General features: G+C 36.3%; 1 protein-coding gene and 1 long non-coding RNA gene across 5 annotated transcripts in view; one reads left to right on the top strand and one right to left on the bottom strand.

Moving 5' to 3' along the window:
• The window catches only part of LOC121031698 (uncharacterized), a 20814-nt gene extending 18865 nt beyond the window's left edge, over positions 1–1949 (top strand). Inside the window, exon 3 of the long non-coding RNA XR_005790854.1 lies at positions 1748–1949. This is a non-coding gene — a long non-coding RNA (uncharacterized LOC121031698). The remainder of the gene's footprint in view (positions 1–1747) is intronic.
• LRFN5 (leucine rich repeat and fibronectin type III domain containing 5) overlaps positions 1–26878 on the bottom strand; it is a 250062-nt gene that overhangs the window by 193377 nt on the left and 29807 nt on the right. The gene's annotated exons all lie outside the window — the stretch shown is intronic.

Below are 26878 nucleotides of genomic sequence, written 5' to 3'. Positions count from 1 at the left end.
TTCATGCTCTGTCTCTCCCTGTCCCAAAAATAAATAAACGTTGAATAAAGGAAGATGGTCTAAGTGCCAATCACACACTTACCACAAGTATATCAAGTAAAATTATAGGTTCTTCTTTCCCCTTCATAATTCTATGAATAAAAATGCCTGTCTTTTCATTGGAAAATCAGTCTGGTATTTTCTCAAGGTCAAACATCTCTGACAAATGTGTTTTCAATATCTTATTCAAATGTAAAATACTAACAGCTATTGTCTCCACTGGGTCTAAAATGATTTATAGATTCCTGTGACATAACTCTTTAAGCACAGGACCCCCCCAAAAATAATGATTTTTTTAGGTGTAAGATTTAAGAAAATCTCTTGTTCCTTTAATTAATGGTAAAGTAGTATTAAATTGTTGATTATTTAGTACTTTGTAAATTATTAGACTACAGATGAATGTAATAATTCAGGCCTGAGTGCACCTAGCACGGTTGGCCACCCTGTCTTCTGGGGCCAGCTAGAACGCCCACAGTGCCCAACGGAGCAGCTCCAGCTAGAGGCCAGCATGGAGAAAATCAAGGTCTTGCAGGTGGCTATCGAGCTTCAACAGCACAACATTCTGCATGCTCGCAAGGGTGCCTTGCTGGTAGGTGCTCCAGCTGGAAGGAAACCCTTTGGGAGTCCAGATCCTATGCTTTATTCTAAAGACTGTAGGGAAGAAGTTCACTGAGGAATACTTGTAAGTGCAAAGCAATGAATGACTGCCTCCAAGTCTCAAGAAAACACTTTTCTCCAGCCAAATGACTTTTAGATATTTCAATCCTTTCCTGTCACCTGATCCTAGAGCCAAAATTCTACTGTTTCTCCTCTGATAAGGAGACTAAATAATAATGGCCTGATTCTGTTGGTGAAGTGCTTTTATATTTAAGACCAAAAAAAGTTACTGATGTGGGAAACTAAGGCAAGTGAAAAAGTAAATTTCCTTACTGTCTACAGCCCATGGACACGTCCTTGAAACAGGCAGTGACAATCCTCTAGGAACTCAGTTGCGGGGATGATGACACTTTGCTAAGGGCGGAAGGCAACCTTAGCTTGACATAAGCCAGACCTCCAGGACCCAGTAAGTCTTCTTTAACATATAAAAATCCCTTTGGAAACTTCCTGATTCTCCAACCCACTTCCCTGCCCCAGATATATGTTAGCAATAATCCTCCAAATTTATGGCCCACTGAAATACATCTAAAGGGTCTCATGACTAATATTTTACTAGACAATAGTAAATAACCTTATCTTAACAATAGCTAGCCCCCTCAAGGTCCTGGAAACCGTGCTTCCAAAATTCCTTAGAGGCTTAACACTGTCCATAACCCCCTCCCAACTTGAAGGTATATAATCAGTCACCAGTCAACCCTGGGCAGCTCTTTCTGCCATGGGTCCTGTCCCTGTGCTTTAATAAAACCACCTTTTTGCCCCAAAGATGGCTCAAGAATTCTTCCTTGAGCTCCAATGTTTTCTACATCACCACCACCAAATATATACTAAAATATACCTCTTTCATAAATGAATTACTAGTGTTTCTATACTTGGAATATTATGTTTGCTTTATTTATTGAATGTTTACATTTTGAGAAAGAAAACATTTGTGTTTGTTAAAAAAGGGCATATTTGTAATTTGTTCCTAAGATCTTTATAGACCATAACAAAACCTGTTTTTTTTCCTCATGAATTTACAGCTTCTAAATGAAGACAAGCAACTCTAAAACAGGGGGAAGAACAGGCTTTATTAATCAGATGATGTCTTGATTTTTCTAAATGAGAAGATTGTTTTATTTGTAACACTAAACATGGGAGCTGTATTTTTAGCAAACTTGTTTGGAAAGATTCACATTGTGTTGTGTATTAGATTGCACCATCCTGTTTGTGTATGGTTCAAATTAGGTCTTTGTCTTAAGTTCCTCTACTTTATAGTTATGGTTATACTTAAAAACAAATAAAAATGCATTATTTCATGTCTTTAAAAATTTTTTAAATGTGATCTTCAGAACAGTGCAAATGATTAAAAACAAAATAATGTGAAAATACTACAACCTAAATGAATTTTTTTCCATTTTCTAATGTTTATTTATTTTTTAGAGAGAGAAAGACAGAGCATGAGCAGCGGAGGGGCAGAGAGAGAGGGAGACACAGAATCCGAAGCAGGCTCCAGGCTCTGAGGTGTCAGCACAAAGCCTGTTGTGGGGCTCAAACCCACAAATTGTGAGATCATGACCTGAGCTGAAGCTGGACACTTAACAGACTGAGCCACCCAGGTGCCCCTACTTTGATGATGTGCCTTTGATTTAATGTGGGATACTTTTAAAAGTATACTTTATTTGTGTTTGTAACAATTTTTGATGACTTAGAAATAAAATTCCTGCTTAATTCATAAAAATTAATTAAGGCTTGAAAAAATGCAGATATAGGCTACAGGGTTTTTTTCAAATCTCATATTCAAAAGCCTCTTTCATTTAACCAAACAATTCCTATTCCTATTCTCTGTGTAAAAGAAAGCAAGAATATTCCTGATGACAAATATATTTAAGACTCATCAATTCCATAAGGTGTCTTTGACAAAGAAAAGGAAGGGAAGGGGGGGTTGGACTTATTAAGTTATTTCATACCTATTCCCCTTATAACTAAGCTTTCAAAATGACTATGTGTGTATATATATATATATATATATATATATATATATATGTATATACATATATACACACACACACATACATATATATGGCTTTATCACGTGATCGCAATATTGCCTAACAAGTTATAAATACCTAAATATTTTAGGGACGTCTGGGTGGCTCAGTCAGTTAGGCATCTGACTTTGGGTCAGGTCATGATCTCGTGGTCCATGAGTTAGAGCCCCATGTCGGGAGGCTCTTCAGATTCTGTGTCTCCCTCTCTCTCTGCCTCTCCCCTACTCATGCTCTGTCTCTCTCTGTCTCTCAAAAATAAATAAATGTTAAAAAAATACTTAAATATTTTAAATGGCTTTAAATGTTCTTCCCATATTTTGAAGGTGCCCATAAATATCAAAGGGTTTTAAATCCCGTTTGTATCTTAGTTACAAAGGAATTTTTCAAGTTACCTTATGAGCTTCCTACCAAATGCAGTAACTATTTTTATACAGTTATTTTATATTTAATTCTAAAATGCTACATTTCTGATATTCTCCTGAGATGGGTCAGACAGGAGAACTAATTCTGGTGACAAGCACAGTTTTCTACTTGCTCTTACATCATTTATGGTAAAAGTGAAATGCATATGCACATGCTGGCTGAACCGATTACATAAGGACCCCAAACCTTTACTGAAAACAGGATTGTGAAGTTATTTTATCTGTCTTGTGTTTAAAACTTAATTAAAATATAACCTTGCTTCTTCTCCATAAAACTTTTATAAAGAAATGCAAAAGCTCAAATATCACCTTTTTTTTTTTTTCTGCTGATTCGGACAATTCTGATACGTAAAGACCAATATTTCATAAGCAAACATAGGTCCGAAATGTAGATGGGAGATACAGAGGACCCACTGGAAAACAAGGTTCTATTCCTGTCTTTCCACTTAGTAAGCAAATGACCCTGTGATTTAGTTTCCCTTGGCCTCAATTCCCTTTTCTAATAATTAGGAATAATTATATCAGGCTAAGAAGCATAACTCCATGGGTGAGAGAATGAGGATTTTTAGTTTAAAATAAGTCTACATGAAGAGATACCTGCGAGCCGCAAACTCCTATAAAATAATGAACAGTGGTGGTGCTATGTGTTCCTACCTGGTTTAAGAAAAACATACAGGGCTTTTTCCCCCCAACTTCAGTCTCAGTAAGAACCTAACAACTGAAATGAGGTGAACAAAAGCCACCCTCAGTCCCTTGGTGTTCCTTCCTTAATGTTTGCATAAGTGATCAAGGCATTCAAAGCCTAACAGCAGTGTTCCATAGTCGTACCCTGGCAGCATCTAATATGCACTAAGGTGTGGAGCCCTCTTAGGTTGAATGACTTAAACATATATTCAAAACTGCCTTCTGCCTCACTCCCTTCCTGGGTCCAATGTTCATCCTGAGTGAAAGATTTGGGTTCATTAAATCTTTTTAAAAGTGGTTCAATAGAGCTGCTCAGGTCTCAATAAATCCCAAACTGCGAAATATAAAAAACAAATCTCACCAATAAAAACATTCAAATATCACCAAACAAGAATAAAACTCAGTGTGAATGACTAATGCATTCAAATTCATTTCTTTCATGCCTTTAAGTGGCTAGGATTAGCATAAAGAGCCTTCTCAGAGTGTAGGCAACAATAAAAACTGCAATAACTCATACTTTGTAGTGACTTTCATTTTTGAATCTAGATATTCTTTAATTTTCATAATAGCCTTGGGAGGTAAATATCATTATCCTCATTTCATAGGAGATGAAATTGAGAGATTAGTAATTTGCCCATAGCTACACAGTAAGTGAACTATATGCTGATTTCAGTCCTAGTCATTGGCACTAGGATTACTGCATTACTAAAATTTATATAGCTAGATGGTTAGCAGTTGACAGAGAAAGCATTAAGGTGTCAGCCAAGTTAAAATCCAGAAGTCAAAAACATGAAAACAAACATAAAGGCATAAAGAAAAGAGTGGAAAAAAGAGTGACACTCATGAAAAATAGTAAAAAGCCCATATATATTGATTGTTTATCACGTTCTAGGCCTTGTTTGAAAATGCTTTATATGAATTATTTATGTAATCTTTATCATGCCCTAAAATTAATGGCCAAAATTGTGAAGCCATCCTTGATTTCATTTATTCTCCCACATTCTACATCTGACCTAACAAATCCTGCAGTCTTCATCTTCAAAATATGTCTAGAATCTGACCTCCTCCCACCAACTGCCACACCCTATCTGCAGGATAATATAGGATCATTGCAATAACTACTCTTTCTCTTCCTAATCAAGTCTGTTCTGTAACCATTTAGCCAGAATAATCAATCTCTTTAAACCATATGTGATAGTGTCACCATTATTCTCTCGAAACTTTCTAATGGTTCCTCACACCCCAGGCAGAATACAGGTCTCTACAAATTTCTAAAAGGCCCTCCTGACATGGCTTCATCCTTGCCACTTAACTGTGCCTCCTACTGACCCAGGTCCACTGCCATGGCCACCTGTTCTAGAACATTCCAGGTATCACTCACCCTTTTAAGGGGTTGTGTGCTTGCAGTTTCTTGTCTGAAAAACTCTCCTAGTCATTAGCATGATTTAGTGCTCAACTTGCCTCAAGTCTCTGTTCAAATATTATCATTGAGCACTTCTCCAACCGGTCTGTATAAAATCGCAGGCTTCCCCAAAACCACCCACCCTTAGCCACTTTCATTTTCCCTTGGAACCTATCAGCATATACACATATATATTGTTTGTCTGTTTGTTTTGGAGGGGACGGGAGTCTATCCCCCCATGACAATGAAGGCTTCCAAGATATAGTTTGCCTGTCGTGTACACAGCTGAGTATCTGTCACATATTAAGTGTTCAATAAAAATACGATGAACAAAAGAACGGAATCACAATTCAATGAGGTAAGTTCTATGTTACATCCCTTTTAGAGATGAAGAGGCAAAGGCGTACAGAGATAAAATAACTTAGTAAGTCACAAAGGTAGATCAGGTGCAGCTTGGAAAACAACAACAACAACAACAACTGTGTAATGTGGTGGTAGAGGGCACACTCCTAGCCACTGAACACACTGCTCTCTAGATAAATTCCAGTGACCTAAAAATTACCTATGCTACTACAATAGCAGTACTGTAGGAATGCCCTGCCCTCACTTATTTTCTACTTATTGTTAAAAGGCTGCTTTTTTAAAAGACATCATTAAACCTAATGCCCAGACCTTGGTTTCTAAACACAGATCCTATTAAGAAGAACTAGAATTCCTGGAGACATAACTGATAACAAGACTGGTAGGAAGAGGACAAAGCAACCTTCTTGTGCCAGAAGTAAGGAAATACTGGAAAACTGAGAAGTTGTATCAAAAGGATATACATACTTCATAACTATCATGTACAGGGCATCATTCTGTGTGCTCTCCCCAAATCAACTCTGCATATGACATACATTTTACTGCGTGTGAGGAAGCAACGTATCTCGGATGTGGTAGACACCACCACAATGTCTTTGCCTAGTGGAATTATAGAAAAGGAAACTGAGATCACAGTAGGTATAAAGCATTGAATCCACGAGTCTGCAGTGAAGTCACAGAAGGAAAGGGAAAAAGGAAGGTAGGAAGGAAAAGAGGGCCAGACAAAACAAGAGAGACAGGTAGTGTGTAGGGAAGGAATGACACGGGAACAATCAAAATAGAAATAATCACTTTGCCATAAGCTTTTAACCCTTCAGTTCAGTCAATGTTCTTCAATAGAATTAAAGTTGTCAAGGAAAGCTATTTTTACATATTCCTAAAATATCATCTCTCTGATTACTTATCAATGACAAAAGGGAAAAAGGTAGTAGCTTTCCAATGGAGAAGTCAGACACCACTGTTAACTACATAGACACGTGACATCAGCAATAATGGGGGAAACTAGTATCACAGGCGTCTTAATGCAATACCCTACGACAAATGTTCAACTTGAATCTACTCATGAGGAAATGACCAGACAAATGAGAGCTCAGAAACATTCTGCAAAGGACTAGCTTGGACCCCTCAAAAATGTCAATGCCATTAAAATATTATTTTTAAAGGCAGAGAAAGCCATCCCAATAACTAAGTGCAATGCATGATCTCTGTTTGCATCCCAGATTAGGTTAAAAGCTAGCTATAAATGACATGACTAGACAATTAGAGAACTTTGAATGCACGCTATATTTAGATAACAGTATCACATTTGTGTTACATTTCTTGCATGGCAAACTGTATTATTTGTATACGGGAGAATGTCCTGGTTCTTAGAGGAGATTTACGCTCAAGAATATAGAGGTCTTGGGTCATGATAACTTGTATCTCTAGCTAGCTAGCTATCCATTTATCTGAGAAAGAAACAGGAAGAGGGGACAAATATGTGACAAAATATTACTCATCTCGAGGAAAATTTATTGGAAATGTATTTTTTCACCTTTACTGCTAATTTTTTTTTTCAAAAATAGTTGGAGAAAAGGCTCTATTTTGGGTTCCTGGACCCAACATGTGTGTGTGAAGGCTTCCTCATACCAACCAGCAATTCTCAAACACCAGTGGGGTGTCCTACAATTCAATTCAATTCAGACACTATCTACCCAGAGATAGATAGCATCAGTCCTACATACAGGACTATCCCCCACCCCCTCCTACTTTAGATGCCCAGGCACAAGCCCAGGTTGTTACCATTGCTTCTGACCAACCTGCTATATCAGAGGCTCCAAAACCTCCTCCTTGGATGCAATTAACCTGTTAGAGCAGCTCACAAAACTCAGAGAAACATTTTACTTACTAGAGTGCCAGTTTATGGTAAAGATATAACTCAGGAACCGCCAGGCTGAAGAGATGCATAGGGCAAGGGAGAGGGAAAAAGCTAGGAGTATCCATACCCTCTCCCGGAGGCCACTCCCCCAGCATGCACCAACCAGGAAACTCTGAACCCTGCCCTTTTGGGTTTTTAAGGAGCCTTCATTTCACAGTCGTGATTGATTAAATCATTAGCCTTGGGCAGTTGTTTCAGTTTCCAGGCCCTTGCCCCTCCCCAGAGCTCAGGGGTGGGACTTAGAGTTCCAACTCTCAATCAAACATTGGTTCTCCAGGCAACCAGCTGCCATCCTCAGGTGGGGGTCTAACAGTCACCTCATTAACATAACAAGAAACACCTTTGCTGCTTCTGTCTGGAAATTCCAAGAGTTTTAGGAGCTCAGTGCCAAAACACAGGGACAAAGACCAGATACATATATTTTTTTATTACAAATCACACTATCACAGTCTGCTTTCTAAAAACATTAGAAATTTTGAAACATTTAAAAAACTTTAAAAAGTAAAAAAGAAAAAAATTTGCTGTCCCAGGCCCATTTGTATTACTACTGAGTTTTTTGTACCCTGCAATTCTTCTATAACAATTCAAATTCTGTAGCTTTTCTCCATTGTTTGCATTGATTTCTCAGATATTAGAAATTTAATATAAAAACATGTCAATAACAATGGTTAAATTTGAAGATTACACAATAACTGAAAGTAGAATTTGTGTCAAATTCACTTTTTTTCTACCACTGGGATTCTCCTAAATATTTCAAGTTTGTAAATGGGGTCATGGGTTAAATTCTAGGAGATTACTTCCATAGAACACTAGCATTAGCTCCCAGAGCACATCATACCCACTATTCACTTTAATCTCTGACCCAAATTTAAAGGGTTAGGTTTTCTATGTGCTGGATGAAAATATCTATTTAAGCCCAGCATTTCCTCAAAGGTACTAAAGTTAATAATAGTAACAGTTCACTTTCAGTCATATTGTTCTCTAAGTCAGCTTTTTATGAGGCTAGTTATCTCTCAAAAATGCAAGTGTGTTTGTTTCTGTTCCTGTGGCAGAGACAACTAACTAGCTACTAAACTAGTAAATGTCTCCCTCTTTTGCAGAGTACTGGGAAGCAGTTTCTCTGTCAAGGACTGTGTTTCCCAAATGCCTCTGTTCCACCCTGCCCGTGCATCTCCGCAGGCCCATGTGACCGCTCTCTGTGGAATGTGAGCAATCTCTTTTAGGTTGAAATTATTAAGTATCAGATACAGAATCTTCCTCAAGTCAGCCCAGTTCTTTGGGCAGCTGAATGCTGTCGATGCAGCAGGGGAATCTGAGGAGACCCTAGAGAAAACAGAGCAATGGGAAGAAAGGAAAGGACATGTGGGTTCACACTGAGAGGAAAGCCACCCAATCAACCTCCATTTGCTTCAAGGGAGCAAGAAATAAATTTTTGTTAAGTCAAGCCTTTGAGATTTGTGTTTGCTACTGTATGTATTGTTAAACCTACTATTACATCTGTCAGAAATCAGTTGGCAGCAAACTTCCCTAAGAAGAACCACCTACACGAGCTTACATCCCCCTATTGAAGTTGTTCCCTAAACCCAAGTCTTCCCTGTTCAGAATATTCATCATATTTAATTAATATGTTTTGTTAGCATCTACCACTGTAGCAGACAGAAAGCTTTATGCAGTCAAGGATCCTGTTTGTTCATTCCTTACCTGTATTCCCAACACCTAGCCTACTGGCTGACACACACATAGGCTTTACCATAAATATCTCAGAAATTAATGAGTGACTTGTTTCAAGTAACATTTGTGTCTAATTGAGAATAGAAAGGTGAATACGAGAAAAGAATCGATAGTATGCTGGTGAGGGCAGTTTCTGATTCTGGGAAAACAGTGTCATGATCAGGAGTCACTTTATAGCATTTCTAAGCTACTCAGCAATATTTCAGAGACATATGCTTACATGAGTACGTGTGCACATGTGCATACACACACACACACACTACAAATCCACTCAAGATTATCTCTCTCCAATTATCCAGTGAATGAGGCTCACCTTTTATAAGTAACATCCATGGGGCAGCCTGGGTGGCTCAGTCGGTTAAGCATCCGACTTCGGCTCAGGTCATGATCTCACAGTTTGTGAGTTCAAGCCCCGTGTTGGGGTCAGTGCTGACAGCTCAGGGCCTAGAGCCTGTTTCTGATTCTGTGTCTCCCTCCCCTGCTCACACTCTGTCTCTCTCTCAAAATAAATAAAGATTAAAAAAAATTTGTAACTAACATCCATTATCTCTCATAAATGACTTTATTTCTAAAAAAAAATCATGAGAGAAAATTTGATGATCCTAGTTAATACTTCTTAACTTCCCAACCAATGTAATATTAGATTGGCTGCCCAACCTCAGGTGAATCATCTACATTGGGGAGGGGTGGTTTTAGGAAAGGAAAGAATTCACTCTGGTAGTTTAAGCAAAGGACATTTATCATAGGATATACAATGGTTTAAAAAAATCACTGAGATGGGGCACCTGGATGGCTCCATCGGTTAAGTGCCAACTTCAGCTCAGGTCATTATCTCACTGTTCATGATTCTAGCCCAGGGTCAGGTTCTATGCTGACAGCTCAGAGCCTGGAGGCTGCTTCAGATTCTCTCTCTCTCTCTCTCTCTCTCTCTCTCTGCCCCTCCCCTGTGCGCTCTCTCTCTCTCTGTCTCAAAAATAAAATAAACATTAAAAAAATATTTTTTAAATCACTAAGAGAGGGGCACCTGGCTGATTCAGTCAGTAGAGCATGCAACTCTTGATTTCAGGGTTGTAAATTCGAGCCCCACATTGGGTATAGAGATGACTTTTTAAAAATCCACTGACAGGGCCCAAGAGGCAGATTCCAGGCTATGCTTCCAAAAATAATGCAAAGGAGATGCTACTGTTTCCACTAAAACCAGGTGTTGGGGCTGGGAACTGCCAACTGCACAAGCATTTTGCCCTCTTGCCATCTGTACCAGCAGAATGATGATGGCCTTCTTCCTGTGCCTTCCTCCCCTTAACTCAGTTCCAAATTCAATTTATACTCAAATCCATTTGATTGACAAAATCTAAAACACATACAGAAACTCTGTTGAAATTTGGCTGGGTACTATAGCCTTTAGTCTTCCAGCCTTTGTCGTACAGGAAGACCCATTAGATGGTGGTTGGCATTGACACTGATTTAAGCAATTCAGGAGATGACAGATACCTTCCTGACTTATGTTCTACAATGACTTAAAAATACCTCCAGCCACAGGAAAATCCAGAGCCCTCCTCCACCCAGAGTCCAGCCCTTCTTCAATCACCTCCTTTTTCATGCATTCATTCTCCCAAGACTACAAACAACTTCCTTGAATGGTCACTGCAAGTTTTTCCTTCCTTGACAAAATTTCATCAGTCCCTGGTGGTAGGTTCCCTGATATTTTAAATAACATCCAGACCTAAGGACCAGAGATATTGCTATGATACCTTACAACTTTTCTTTATTCATCCATCATTAAAACACCAATTGTTGTGATTATTGTATTTAAAACAATATAATTCAATTATTGTATTGTATTCCCTCACAAGACTTACTATTATTCCCTTTAAAACTTGCTCTCTGATTCTCTAATTCTTCTCTGAAATTCACTTCAACTTATTACTCTGATACTTGGCTCTTCTTGAAGACATGCTTCTCCTTCCCCTGCTCAAGAAGAGGCTTTTTTCCCCCTCTGATACACAGAAGTAGAGGAAGTAAATAAGGAGAGTAAGAAAAGCATGGAGGTAGAGTAAGTGTCCTCTTTGCTCTTCCCTGGTATTTTTTAACGGTTTCCTCCCTCTTTCAAAACCCCAACTCCTTTGAAATGCATGTCATCAGACTTTTCCACTCCATATCCTTCCCAGTTGTTCTCACCAGCTGACATTCTTTGTATCATATTCCTCATTCAATCATGATTTTTGGTTCCTGGTTTACTGTATCCTCATCTACAAATGACACCCTCATCATTCTTAGCTACATTTAAAGTCAGAAATATGATCCATCTAACACCATGGCCTTTTATTTCCTTGTATCTTTGGCTCAGTGATATTGTCTTCCATCATACCTCAGTCACTCAAGCATATGGTTGTACAACAGACCTCTCATAACTGAGAATAGCACCTCCTATCTGACTATCACATCCAATCCTTCCCAGTCACCCTTATTCTAAAATAATCACTTCAACAGCTTTCTGATCTTATGGAGGCCTCTTCTCTACCATATCAGATTTTCATTATTCATCACCTTCTTCACATTTTCAACATCCTTCTTGCTCAGACAACATTCATTTCATTTTCTCCCATTCTGTAGATTGCACAGAGAAGGAAACCATCAACAAATGAAAAGGCAACCTACAGAATGGGAGAAAATATTTTCAAGTTACGTATCTGATAAGGAATTAATATCTAAATATAAAATGAACTAACACAAATCAATAGCAAAACCAAACAACATGATTTAAAAAATGGGCAGAGGATCTGAATAGACATTTTTCCAGAGAAACATACAGATGGCCAACAGGTATATGAAAAGGTGTTCAACATCACTAGTCACCAGGGGAATGCAAACCAAAACCACAATGAGATATCATCTCACACCTGTCAGAGTGGCTAGTATCAAAAAGACAAGCAAGGGCACCTGGGTGGTTCAGTTGGTTGAGTGTCCAACTTCGGCTCAGACAATGATCTCATGGTTTGCAAGTTTGAGCCCTGCATCCGGCTCTGTGCTGACAGCTCAGAGCCTGGAGCCTGCTTCGGATTCTGTGTCTCCCTCTCTCTCTTCCCCTCCCCCGCTAGTGCTCTGTCTCTCAAAAATAAATAAAATGTTAAAATTTTTTTTAAAAAAGACAAGCAATAACAGGTGTTGGCAAGGATGTACAGAAAAGAGAACTCTTGTACACTTTTGGTGGAAATATAAATTGGTGCAGCCACTATGAGAAGCAGTATGAGATTAGTCAAAAAATTAAAAATAGGACTACTACCACATGATCCAGTAATCCCACTTCTGGATATTTATCAGAAGGACATAAAATCAGTATCCCATAAAGATTACCTGCACTCCCATTGCAGCATTATTTACAACACCTAAGACATGGAAGCAACATAAGTGTTCAAAATGATAAATGGATAAAGAAAGTAAAGAAAATGTTGTGTGTGTATGTGTGTGTATATATATATATATGTGTGTGTGTGTGTATATATATATATGTATGTATATATATATGTATATATATACATACACATACACACACACATATACATACACATATATATGTGTGTGTGTATGTGTGTGTATATATATATGTATATATATACATATATATATATATAGGATATTATTCAGCCATAAAAAAGGCTAAAATCTTGCTATTGGCAAAAACACATATAAACTTTGGTGATATTACGCTAAGTGAATTAAGTCAGACAGAAACAGGTAAATGCTGCATGATCTCATTGATATGTGGTATCTAAAATAAAAATTTTAAAAAGGGCAAAAAACCGACCTCATAGATATAGATAACAGATTGATGGTTACCTTAGCCAAGAGACTAGGAGGTAAATGAAATGAGTGAGAGGATCAAAAGGTACAAATTTCTAGTTGTAAAATGAATAAGTCATGGGAATATAATGTACAGAAGTATGACTATAGTTAAAAATACTGTATGGCACATTTGAAAGTAGTAGGAAAATGGATTGCAAAAGTTTTCATAATAAGAAAAAAAATTGTAACTGTTGACAGATGTCAACAAGACTTCTTGGGGTGATCAGTTTGCAATACTTACAAATATTGAATTAGGTTGTACACCTATAATTAATATAATGTTATGTCAACTATACCTCAATTAGAAAAACAAAAAACTCAGTGGTTGAACATTACTGTTTCACTCAGCATGACCTGTCAGCTGTGTTTCCAAAATATATCCGAAATGTGGTGACTTCTCTCCATTTCCATTTCTCCAGCCCTTCTGGAGTCCATCTTTACCTCCTTCCAATACCAGTAGAGCAGCCATTCTATTGGTCTCCATACTCCTCGCCCAGCCTCCCTTCTGAGTAAGAGTGATCTTTCTTAAGTGTTTAGGGGGTCAGGTTACTCTCCTGCCTCAAATTTTCAATGGAATATACTTACACTTAAAACCTAAACTTTATAGTGAAACTCTCAAATCTCTCTGTAATCTGAAGGCGTCTCTCTCTCTCTCTCTCTGTCTCTGAACACAATCCCTCCCTCCACTTTCTTTTATCACACCATTTTAGACACAATCACCTTCTTCTGCCCTTTCAACACATGGAGATCATTCCATCCTAAGAGTCTTTTTATAATGTTATATTTCTCTTTATATCATGGATATATCAAACTTCTGTCTCTCATCTACACTAAGAATATCTTTTACCAACTTATCATTTGCTTATTAACTGTTTTTTCATTTCTTTTTATCAAAAAGAAAAACATAATGTTTAAGAAATGAAATCTGAAATTCTTCATGATTCTTGCCTTGGAGCACTACAAAAGTACAATTTGTTCACCTCATTTTATCCTAGTATTTGAATAGCTAAATATTTTATATTTGGGTCTTTATTTTGATCTCTGGTGATAAGTAAATATCTTACCTTAAGTGTTTTCCAAATTTAAAATGATCTCAACATTATCTGCGAAAGTCATCTGAGTAACACTGCATTAGTATAGCGTAACTCGAACACTCATTAAAAGTTTCCATTAAAGAAGCTCAAATTGACTATGGTTGTGGAGGATTCTTGACAGTGTTGTGATAGCAAATAATCTGCACAATTTGCTCTCTTTCCATGAGCTGAGCACAGAATCTATTTGCTGTTTTCATGTCTAAATAAATAAGACAATACTTATAAATAGGCTTATCTCTCCAGCCACAAATTAATATATGCTTATTTTATATACAAAAGAGTACAAAGAAGAAAATGAAAATAATTTATAGGCCCAGCATCATTTTTGTGATTTTGGTGTATATATTTCCAGCAACTGCATATTAAAATCATGTCTCTCTCCCTTTTCCTCTACCTGTCTGTTTTTTACCTAATCGGATTGTATTACACATGTAGCCTGTAGTATTTACCTAAGAGTATATTGTAGACATGTTAGTTTAAGTATTTGGTAGCCACACCATATTCCAGTATATGTGTGTGTGTATGTGCGTGTATTTGTATACAGCAATGTACTTTAATTTAACCATGACTTTTATAATTTAAGATGCTTTTCTTTTCTAGTTTTATAATATATTTTGGTATTCATATTTTTAAAATTATTTTTTAACAGATATTTCTCAGTGTGGATTTTTTGAACTAAAAGTTTTGTTTACCTTCAAATTTTATACATACAATCAGGTGGCCCTTCAAAAGGACCTATCAATTTATCTTCCAACAAAGAGTTCATGTAAATTCCCATTTGCTCACAGACTTGCACATATTTGTGCACTGAGGCACATATTTGACTGCCAATAAATTTAGTTATATCTTCATTGTTATTGGCTTTGACCATTTTGCCTATTATAAATTGCCTAATCATTGCTGGTCCTTTTTATATTGTCATGTTTTTATTTATATCATGGACATATTAAATCTTTGTCCTTCATATGCAATGTAAATATCTTTAATAGTATATCATTGACTTATTAACTTTGTTTCTGTTTTTTAACAAAGAAAATAATGTTTACATACTGAAATCTTTTTTTCTTAATGATTCTTACTTTAAGCACTACAAAAGTAAATTTTATTCACTTCTTTATATTTTAGTACTTGAATAGCTAAATATTTAATACCTGGATGTTTATTTTGGCCTATGGTGATAAATAAATATCTTCTCTAAGTATTTTCCAAATTTAAAATTACCTCAACATTATTTACTAATCTGATTTTTTCTCAAGATTGTAAAAATTCTAGCTTCAAAAGTAAATTGCCATATTTACTTGGGCCTGCTTCCCTAATAACTTTTTAGTCCCAATGAATTCCTTGTAAATTTTTTCATCAATATTATTTTTTTAAGTTAGTTTACTTACTTTTGAGAGAGACACAGACAGCGTGAGCAGGGGAGGGGCAGAGAGAGAGGGAGGGAGAGAATTCCAAGCAGAGTCTGTGCCGGGGCTCAAACTCACGAAACTGCAAGATCATGACCTGAGCCGAAATCCAGAGTCAGATGCTTAACCAACTAAGCTACCCAGGTTCCCCTTTTTCATCAATATTTTAATTACATGTTAGAAACTGACATGTTAACAGAGCAAGTTTTATATTATTATTATTCTTTGCCATATTTTTGCTGATTTATTCTTTCAATATACAGGTTTATTCTTCAAATGAAATTGGGAATTATTTGGTCATGTCCCAGAAAAAGACTTGTAGGGAGTGGGTGATACAGGGACTCTAATAAATGAATAAAATATTTTGGGAGAAATGATATCTTTAAAATATTGGGACATCTTACCCAAAAGAGTTGTTAATGCCATTTATTTGTATCTTAAGTTTCCCTCATGATATCTTACAGTTTTATTTACTTAAAAGATTCTATACATCTGGTTGCTATCATTCTTGGGTTTACTATGCTTTTGTTACTATTTTGACAACAGAAGCATTTTATTATTGCTGATTTTCAAAAGCAACCTCCTCAATTGTACATATTTATATTCTGACCAGGCATATGAATCAATTCCTAGTATTTCTAATATATTTATTTATTTGGGGAGAATTCCAGATTGAAAAATGAATCTGCAATTAATAATAAACAGAACTCTTGATTTCCAACACTTATTTTTTTTTCTAGTATACTTCAATGAGAACAATGTAAAACAATAATGATAATTTCCATTCCAAAACCTTGCTAATTTTATTTTCTTTTGATTTTTTTAAGTAATCTCTATGCCCAGTGTGGGGCTCAAACTCAAGACCCTCAGATCAAAAGTCACATGCTCTACCAACTGAGCCAGCTAGGCATATTCCAGAACCTTGTTAAATAGTATTGGTGATAACAATAATCACTGCTATTGTTCGATTTCCAATAATGGATTTGATGGTTACCCACTAGACATGATGCTCACATAGCTTGGATATTAGCTTCAAAAATGTATGCCTATTTTTAAAAAGCGTTAAAACAATATGAAAATATAGAGAAAGATACAGATGCAGATAAGTTAAAACGGGTTTACATAGAGATAGATCTCAAACTACTAAGCTGAATAGTTCTCTTTGGTCATTATTCTTATTAGCTATGATTGTATTCACTTTTATTTGCCTACGTAATCTTTACTCTTCGTGAAATTCCCTGGGTTTGGATATTGCTCCTCCTGTTATTTAAAATTTGTCATTATTCTCCCTACCATGTAGGTCCATTCCTCTCAATTTGATCCCAATTGATAGGCTTATCCATCTAATCACTTCAAAATTTCTCTAATTGACCCCAAATCTCTTGATCCAGCTTTGGCCTCTCTTTTTACTTTTATTTTATATTAAACTATCCTGCTCTTATCCTACTTGCAACTGAAAAATCACCTTAAAATCAGCATGTTTAAACTGGCCTTCCCTCTTCTTGATGACCCAGATTCTCCAGCCTTTATTACCCTTGTTAAAGTCATAATTCTTCCATTAATGAATCAGACAAAAACCCCATAGTATCATTTCAACTAATCCTTTCCTCCTTTTCTCTTCCCCCTTCATTTGCCAGTGTGTGGATTGTGCTTCTTCGTGGCCTCTTGGTCTTCTGCTCATACCTACTGCAGGTCTCCTGAGGAACCCAAATCCCATCTCCTGTGTATTGTTATCCACGTGAAATTGCTGGTCATAATACTTCTTGCCTAAATTCCTCCATAACATAAAATATTTATAGAGTAATGTTCAAATTCCTTTTTTTCTGATATTTGATGACTGATATGCTTTTCCAGATAACCTGGGGCCACAGGCCCATTATATGACCCTGGGTACCTAGCCAGGGATTGTTATGTGTCATCTTTTGTTCCTGTGATATGGTGAGTGGTGACCACTGAAAGCATTTTAGGATATGCAGAAACAAAATATCTTCATGATGTCCGAATACATAAATTATAATAGCAGGATGAGAGGGGCTATTGATTGCAAAACCAACAAAGTATAAACTACAGGGGAACTTGATGAGACAGGGCTCAAAGAAGGTGGGAGCCAATTCCTGAAATAATTTTTGAGCTAATGTCCAGGTGCCTATATGGATGTATAACAATAAAAGCATAATATGCACATCTACACTTCAAAACTCTTTCATCAAACTCACCTTTCCAGTTATGTCTTCTACTTCCTCACAGACTCCTGGAAAACCAATGGAGTCCTAGAGTTCTCTGAATACTCTCAGCCCTTGTGCAAATTTACATTTGTTAATGGTGGTGACCGCACAGGTTCTGCCTTGATCCAACTCTAAATCAATTAGACTTGAAGGCTCTTGGGAAACATCCTGTCAGTCACCCTTGTCCACAAGAAGGTGGCTCCCAAACTTGTATTGAGGCCCACGGCCATTATCAAAGGTGCTTTGTGAGGAGAGATCCCCCAAATGGCAGGGAGCACAGTGTTGCACAGCATAGATACTCAATAAATATTCACTAAATTGAACTAAACTTTCTAACACAATTGAGGATATACTAACATTAAAAAAAAATTAGCCCCATGTAAACTGATACTGTGAGCTCATCAGAGCATAATTAGTAGGCAGATTTCTCACATTATCTTACATAGCTAAGGAAAGAATTTTGGGGGTTAGTTACAGGGGGAAGTGAGCCTGGGAAATGGGATGGAAACAGGAAGTTTGTGTCCCTGAGACTTCTGCCTTGTCTAGGGAACACTATTTCTCCTTCCCCTTTGAATATCCTCACCAGGAAACTGAGGCAATACTTGCTCTAGTCTGGTAACAGACAAGATGTTCTCAGGGGCTTCAATTATTTCTATAGGAATAGAGGGAAATTTCTTAACTAAGACTTAAAAATATCAATTAAAGGGGAGCCTGGGTGGCATAGTCGGTTAAGCACCTGACTTCAGCTCAGGTCATGATCTCGTGGTTCATGGGTTCGGGCCCCTCATCGGGTTCTGTACTGATGGTGTGCAGCCTGCTTGGGATTCTCTCTCTCTGCCTCTTCCCCACTTGTACTCTCTCTCTCAAAATAAATAAACTTTAAAAGAAATATATCAACTAAAACTAAGATATACATGATGAAGGAAACATGGCAATAGCATCCAATCATAGGGACAGAGAATAAAATCATTTCAGATTTTGAGTTGGCTGCAAACTTGATTTCAGTGATGCTGCTCAAACCATCATGTGCAACTGCCTCAACATAACAAGAAAACTTAACCTGTTTAAAATGAAATGTGCAACTGCCATCATATGCAAAAGTGCCATCGGCAGCAGAAGCAGAGAACATAGGAAAGGGTGGTGATTATTCTGCTTGACTCTGCCTGTCCAATCTGCTACAAGTACTGCATTGAATATCTACAGAAATATTAATGCATACTCAATACCAAGAGAAGAACAGTCCCAATGATAAATCATGACATATGAAGAGATCAAATAACTTTTTAGCCTTAGAAAGATTTAGAGAAGCGTTACAGGTACTGAAATCCTTACTTAAATGGTTCTCATTTGAAATGGACAGTCCTTTTGAATAACTTCCAAAAGGCATAAACTCTTCTAAGGTGTAAAAGCATGCTTGTTTGGGACTTAAAATATGGGGAAAACTTTTTAATGAGCTCTCCAACAATATAATCATATAAAAACAACTGCTAATAGGCATTGAGAGTTTTCTTCCAGGCACTACGCTATACTTGAAGTGCATCATCTCTTTTAATCTCCTCAACCACTCTGAAATAAGTATCATTATTACTAACTCTATATTACAAAGAAACTGAATCATAAAAAAGGTTAAGCTCTCTGAGCTAGCAAAGGTAGAAGAGATAGACCCAGTTGGACTTACCCACAGCAATAGCTATTAACCATTACATTAGTTACTTTGCTGTGGTTGTTCTCAAGGAAGCAGACAGCTGCTTTTAGAAGACTATAAAAAAGAATTTGTGCTTTAATTTGGAATGGTAAAGATGATCCTTGAAATTTCTTCTCATCTCACTTTTAAGATTCTCTGAGCTTGTCTTCTTTAGGAAAGATAAACCCGTGTCTTTAGCCAACGTTCTCCCAGGATTTCAGCTTCCATCTGTTCTGGTCTTCGGTGTCTGAGATTGAACTATCAAATAATAGAATGCCTGAAAGTTGGAGGAAGCAAGGGAAGGACATAGAACTCATGCTGACAGAAACATACATTTTACTTAGGATCATCCTTGTTTCCCCTTTCATTACAGGCATCAAAAGGTATCTTCAACTTTTACCTCTGCCAACACACACACACATACTCTCTTTTTCTTTCTGTCTCTGCTTACTGCTATCTGCCATAGTATGTGCTGTATCTATATGGTTCATGATATGTAATGAAACCGATGGCATACAGTAGGATACGTGTCATTTTATAGATTATACATTATATATAATTATTATACAACATAATTTATAGTTTATAGATTATTATGCTATAGAATCATTAAAAAGCAGATTCAGGGGCACCTGGGTGGCTCAGTCAGTTGAGCGTCCGACTTCAGCTCAGATCAGGATCTTGCAGTTCCTGAGTTCAAGCCCCACATGGGGCTTGCTCTCAGTGCAAAGATTGCCTTTGATTCTTTGTCCCCCACTCTCACTTGCACTCTCTCAAAAATAATAAATATTAAAAAAAAAAGAAGATTTAAAGAAACTATATTTCTGGTTACATGATAGTATTGAACAGTTATTGAAAGCAACATAAATGGCTTTTGTGGTTTTTATCTTTTAATGTGCACTAAGATAAATCCATATTATTTAAAAGAGATTCAATGACCAACTGATAACACTTGGAATCTGCCTGCATGCACGCTGTAAATACATATGGTTTCAGTTTGCTGGTCTGAAATTCATATACGAAGTATCTGAAGTACCCAAACTGGTTACAATCATTTTATAGGACTTTTAGGATTTCAGAGTGTCTGTTAACTCTAAAGCTCTCAGAGTTTGCACAAATAAAGCAGCCAGTGAATAGTATCAAAAACAAAACACCACTTCCATTGTCAACAGTGACTTCAAGAAGCAGGAAAAGTATTCTAATTACTTCTGATTTCAATTTTCTACATTAGCAATTTATTTTTACATCACCACCTGTTATATGGGGCAATTTGCCAAACTGTGCATTGGCTACAGTGGTTCTGAGGAGGAAAAGATTACTTTTGGAAAAGTGAAGAATTCACTTTGAGACTTTGGCAGGTAGAGATTAGAATAGGGAGTATTCCGTCCCAGGAAAATCTGAGCACAAGCAAAGAGAGGGAAACAATGGTTTCCTGTGTGTGAAAAGATGAGAATACTAGAGCACCTAAAGTGGACAGTTAAAGAATATATGGAATTGACAGTAAATAAATTTAAGCAGGAAGTGTGTGTGTGTGTGTGTGTGTGTGTGTGTGTGTCCCAGTGGAGAGGGAGAGGTTGTGCCCAGGGAGGATAATTTTTTTTTAATTTTTTTAATGTTTATTTATTATTGAAAGGCAGAGAGAGTCAGAGCGTGAGCAGGGGAGGGGCAGAGGGAGAGGGAGACACAGCATCTGAAGCAGGCTCCAGGCTCTGAGCTGTCAGCACAGAGCCCGACGTGGGGCTCGAGCTCACAAACTGTGAGATCATGACCTGAACCAACTTCAGAGGCTTAACCGACTGAGCCACCAGGCTCCCCAAGGGAAGATAATTTATAGAAGAACATGAAATGACATTATTTATGACATTATTGAATTTACCTTTTTTTTTTTTTTTTTTTTTTAGTGCCTGCTGGGGAGCTACTGAAGATGGAATCAGGATCTTGAAGGAACCCACTCGTGTAAAAACAATGGATTTTCAAATATACTAGAACATTTAGAAACTAATATGCATAATTTATTAGTGGGTTGGGGAGATATTTTATTTAGCTTTCAAAAATATCCATGAAAGGAAATACATTCTAAAATATTTCTCCACCTCAATATTTTCACAGGATATTGTATAAATCAAAATATATATCTTTAATTGCACTAATATATATTCAACATTCCATTGGTTTCAATTGTTTCATTTCTGTTTGGCCAAATTTATTTATACACAATGTTCTAACAAATATAGTGAAATTTAGACTATTTTAAAATTCAGATTGGTATCTTTTCCTCTTGATTTATTTTATGAAAAAGCTACAAAATTCATACCTGTACAATCCTAAATTAGTTTACCAATAAAACATCTGGAGAGTCAAAAGTACAAATGATTTTCCTAAGCATTAGATTTGCTCAATAATAAATCAATTAAAATGTATTTTTATACTGAATTTAGTGTGACTGATTACAAAAGGCCATTAATCCGTTTTTATTACATTTTGTTAATATATATGGTATAAACTGTGACAATGAAGGATGAGGTATCAGCATATAGGCATACCAAATTATTTGCATTTAAATGACTGGTGATTTAACCCAGCTAATTAATGTTTCTCTAACCTTTACCTAGCATTCAAAACACCTATGTCATATTATTTACAATTTTGTACAAGACTTCTTTTTTGTATAAGACAGCCTTTTACTTCAGAGTGCAAGATGCCAAGGAAAAAACAAAAAAGGAGGAAAAAAAGCTGGTTAATAAGTCTACGAATCATGGTGCAAATTGTCTTTCTATCAATCCACATTGGCCATTTAATTCAAGTCGTCAGGAATGGAGAAGTGGGGAACAGGGCTAAAATCTCGAAATTTATGCCAGTTCTTCATGATTACCCATGTCTCTTGGCAGACAGCCTGCTTTGATCTTAGAATGGGAGAAACCAAATGTCAGTGAGGAAGCACCTGCCTTAGCCAGTAGCTTTGACCTACACATTACCTCAATCTGCATAGCAACTTTCTTTCAAAGCTCTGTGAGCTATTCGAATATGCTGTCTCATCTATTTCTGTAACATTCATTGAGCTAGATGAAGACTAATGTTATCACCATTTTCCAAATGGAAAATGTGAAATGCAAAGGGATGATATGGTAAATCAGAAAAGCTAGTATTCAGGTTACAACACAAACATCCGTTTGCTCTAGAGTCTATCTTCTCTGTATGTTTACTAGACAGGTGTACTTTGTAGTAACACAGATGATTCAGCATCCATATATATATTTCAACACCTTGTCAGGGGACAAAAGTGTTATAAAAGTTATGATGGATAATCTGTTAACTCTTACATTGAGTATAAGGCTTGTGATGTTTACCAAATGTTACAAAAAATTCAAATAGTAAGACAGGTCTTACAATGTTTTTTTGCAATGGAAATTATTTTTGCATCTCTATTAAGGTATAAAACAATAAATATCAACAACATGAAAGGAATCTATTGTCAAATAAAACATAGTTTAGGGTTAATTTCAATAACTTCAAAGTATTACAGAAATGCACTTTCAGTGATCAATATACATTTTTCTTGCTCAAGAGGCTTTTATGCTGATGCACTCATTTTCAACAAGGGAAAATGTGTTGAACTATGAAAACAAAGGGAAATCGGTTGATTTATGGACTACAGTAATGTTTCACATTATCAATTTGTGATGTTTCAGGGCACTAGAATTATCCTTCACCTTTCAAAATCTTTTAAATCATAAAGCCATTATCAAACCACAAAGAACCACATGAATATCTGATATAGGACACTACAGACCTGATAATTATGACTTTGGCAACATATTTGTGGAATTTAAGGAGCAATCTGGTGTGAAATTTTGTGTTATCTTCCCAAGAACTCTAAATATATGCATATAAAAATGCATAGGAAAGTCATGTCATACTAAACGTACTCATGTGTACATGAAATGAGAAAAATAGTAATCTTATTAGTATAGCATGGTGTTTTAGAAAAATATACTATTTTCAAAAATATATTATCATAAAATAGCTAAAATTTGTAATTTAAATTAACCAAAATATTACTCTTCCAACCTATAAGCATGTAATCAAAAATGATTACATGGTCATATTTTCTCAATGTTGGTGAAACAGAAATAAGAATTTATTGCATCCATCCATTTTTTTTCTGAAATCCACAATCAAATGCATTCCCATTTTTCTGGAATTCTCTAATATAATACTTGAATGTATAGCTAATATTTTATATGACCCATCCAGTGTCCTTTTCAGACCTTCAGAATATTGCTTTCAAATGCCCACCAAAGATCATCCTGTCTCCAGAAATGATCAAATATGTCTCAAGTTACTGTGCTGTGGTTTTACATTAGGAGGGGGATATCAGCCGACAGTTTATATAATTTGCACTTGAGAGAGAGTGATTTTTTTTTATTCTTTGTCTACTCAGCCATCCTATATCTTTGAAAAACATAAAGTTCTTAGTGCTATTTCTTCAAATACTCATCCTTGAAATTCTAACACCAGGGGATTCAGATATAGTTCTAAGGTAATGCCCTGTGTATTCTATTTAGACCTGAGATCTTTCATCTTTCGCTGATATAAGCTACCAAAGATAAAAATAGGTCATTTAGGTAGAGAATCTCAGAAGTATGCAAGACAGAGGTGTAAAATCATGAGATATGAGACAAAAGGCAAAGAAATTTGACTAAGAAATTTCTTGGATAATCTTTTAACTTGATACTGTCTGTTATCCATGGTATATTCTTTGATAATAAAGAAAGTTCTGATTTATTTAATTATAGTACCCAAATACAGGTTAATCAGTGACTATGATATATAAATTTAATAGAGAATATATATAAATTTGATAAAGAATGAAATGACCTACTTCTGGGCATGCTGAGGGCATTTAATTTTTCATGAGTGCTCCCCACATGATTCTGTCTTCACAGTGTCCTAGTCTTTCCTGTGTGTCGCTCCTTTGATGATATAAACGCAAGTAAAATGTGATATAATAAACATCACGATGGAAACAATCACGGGGTGGAAACACAACTTCAATTTGCTTATCCCAAAACAGAAGTTTTCCTGTAGTGTAGAACTGCATTACCATATAGTGCTCTGATGTCTTCCAATGTTGGAATTATTATACATATTTCCACTTGCTTTGGCATAAAAAAATATGTTTTTATATTAACAGCCCAAGGAAAGGGAAAAATGGCACTCCAATCTACCTCAGACTGTAAGACTATATTGACAAAGCTTACTTGGAATGTCAGGATCTTCAGACTGACAATTAAGTATGTTTTTACCTCTGACATTTCCATCACCTAAATTTCCTTTCACCTCTGATCCTAGTAGATAATGGCACCTAAAGAATGTGCTAGAGGGGCGCCTGGGTGGCTCAGTCGGTTAAACGTCCAACTTCAGCTCAGGTCATGATCTCTCAGTTCACGAGTTCAAAACCCGCGTCGGGCCCCGCGTCAGGCCCTGTGCTGACAGCTCAGAGCCTAAAGCCTGCTTCAGATTCTGTGTCTCCCTCTCTTTGCTCCCTAGTCACTCACACTCTGTCCCTCTCAAAAATAAATAAACATTAAAAAATTTAAAAAAAGAATGTGATAAATATTGTCAAGGTGGCAGTTTTTATCATAACTCCAGTTATCTGTAAGGAATTTCTCAACACAGTATCCAGAATTAGACATTATTAGTCTGTATTTGTTTAGTCCTCACACATTTTTCTATTTCAATTTCACCTAAAGAATAATATTTTTTCTTCACACCAATCTTATGAGGTAAGTGGGGTAAGTTTTAATATGATTGTTTCATAAATGAAAAAAGTACTGAGAAGTTTACATGATATTCTCAAAGTCATACAAGTTAGTTTCAGAGGCAAAGACAAAAACCAGATGTCCTGTTCCTAGGAGAGTTCCCTTTTTAAGGCTATCCACTCCAACTCAGCAGAAAAAAAAAGAAGTAGATCTGGATTCATGACCTTCTCTTTGCTCAATTAGTAACACTGTAGGAAAAAAAATAATACTGAATCTTATCATTTGCTAAGGGAACAAGAGGCAAATTATTCCCTATGTCTGTGATTTCCAAATTAGGCTATGACATGGTCTATAAAAAATATTAACCAGACCATCCATCCTTTGAGGGCGAAGGCAGTATTATCTACTTTGCGTTCCCAATGCCTAATAAAATACTAGTCATAAGAGGAAAAGAATGGATTCCTGCTATTGATGAGCAGTTCATGAGCTCTGTCTCTGGGAAAAAAAAAAAATTATCTTAGAATTTCAACAGAGGCAGGGCACGTGGGTGGCTCAGTCAAATAAGCACCCGACTCTTGGTTTTGGCTCAGGTCATGATCTCACGGTTCATGAGATTGAGCCCCACGCCGTGCCCTAGTGCAGACAGCACAGAGTCTGCTCGGGATTCTCTCTGTCTCTCTCTGACCCTCCCCTGCTCATGTGTGTTCTTGCTCTTTCTCTCTCTCTCAAAAATAAACTTTAAAAAATTTTTAAAAATTGTTAGAATTTTGATAGAGGGAAAATGGTACTAGGAGTCAGAATAATACTAAGATACTAAAATATTAGGAATCCATTTCTGTCACTTTTCAAGTATGTTTTATTGAGCAAATTTCCTATCTGTACTGTAACGACAATTATACCAACCTTTTCTACCTCACGGTATTTCTGTAAGGATTAAATAAAATGACATGAGAAAAATGTTTTCTATCAAATGCAAAGAGACACACAAATATAAATTAATATCATTCTTTCTGTATTATAAGTACCACATCTAATGTATTTCCAGAAACATAATTAAAGGCCCTGATAAAAATATTTAATGTATGTTAACATATTTCATTATCATTACTTCTAAGCTTTACACAATTTAAATTTGCTTCTGTTGCCTATAATTTAGCTTGTGTTCTAACAATACATATCTCATATAATTAGGTTATATTAATTTTAAAACTGACTTCCAAAAATTAGGATTGCTTAGAATTACTTTTTTTAAGGACTAGGATCTTTTCCTCAAAGAATATAAATTTTAGTGAGTACTGATATTCAACACTAGAAGAACTGCAAACTAGAAGTTAGCAAGTCAGATATTTTTCAATGCTTTTTTTTTCTTTTCATTTAGCAAGAGAAAGCAATTAGAATATTATACGAAATGTTGGAACTTTATTTTTTCTTCCCTAAATGGGTAGTGAGCCGCCTTACAGTAACTTCTGAGGACAGCAGGCCCTGACAGTGTGGAGTTGCTACAAAAAACCCCGCTGAATTCGAAGGAAAATGCAACAGCTCTTGGTAGAACCATCCTGAATCTTAAATGCCCTACCATTTTAATTAGGAGAAACAACTGATACCTAGTGTAACAAGAATATAT

The sequence above is a fragment of the Herpailurus yagouaroundi genome, unplaced genomic scaffold (genome assembly GCF_014898765.1).
Source record: "Herpailurus yagouaroundi ecotype Mexico unplaced genomic scaffold, PumYag 141, whole genome shotgun sequence".
Classification (NCBI taxonomy): domain Eukaryota; kingdom Metazoa; phylum Chordata; class Mammalia; order Carnivora; family Felidae; genus Herpailurus; species Herpailurus yagouaroundi.
Note: the sequence above shows the minus strand (reverse complement) of the source record. Positions and strands in the feature narration are given on the sequence as shown.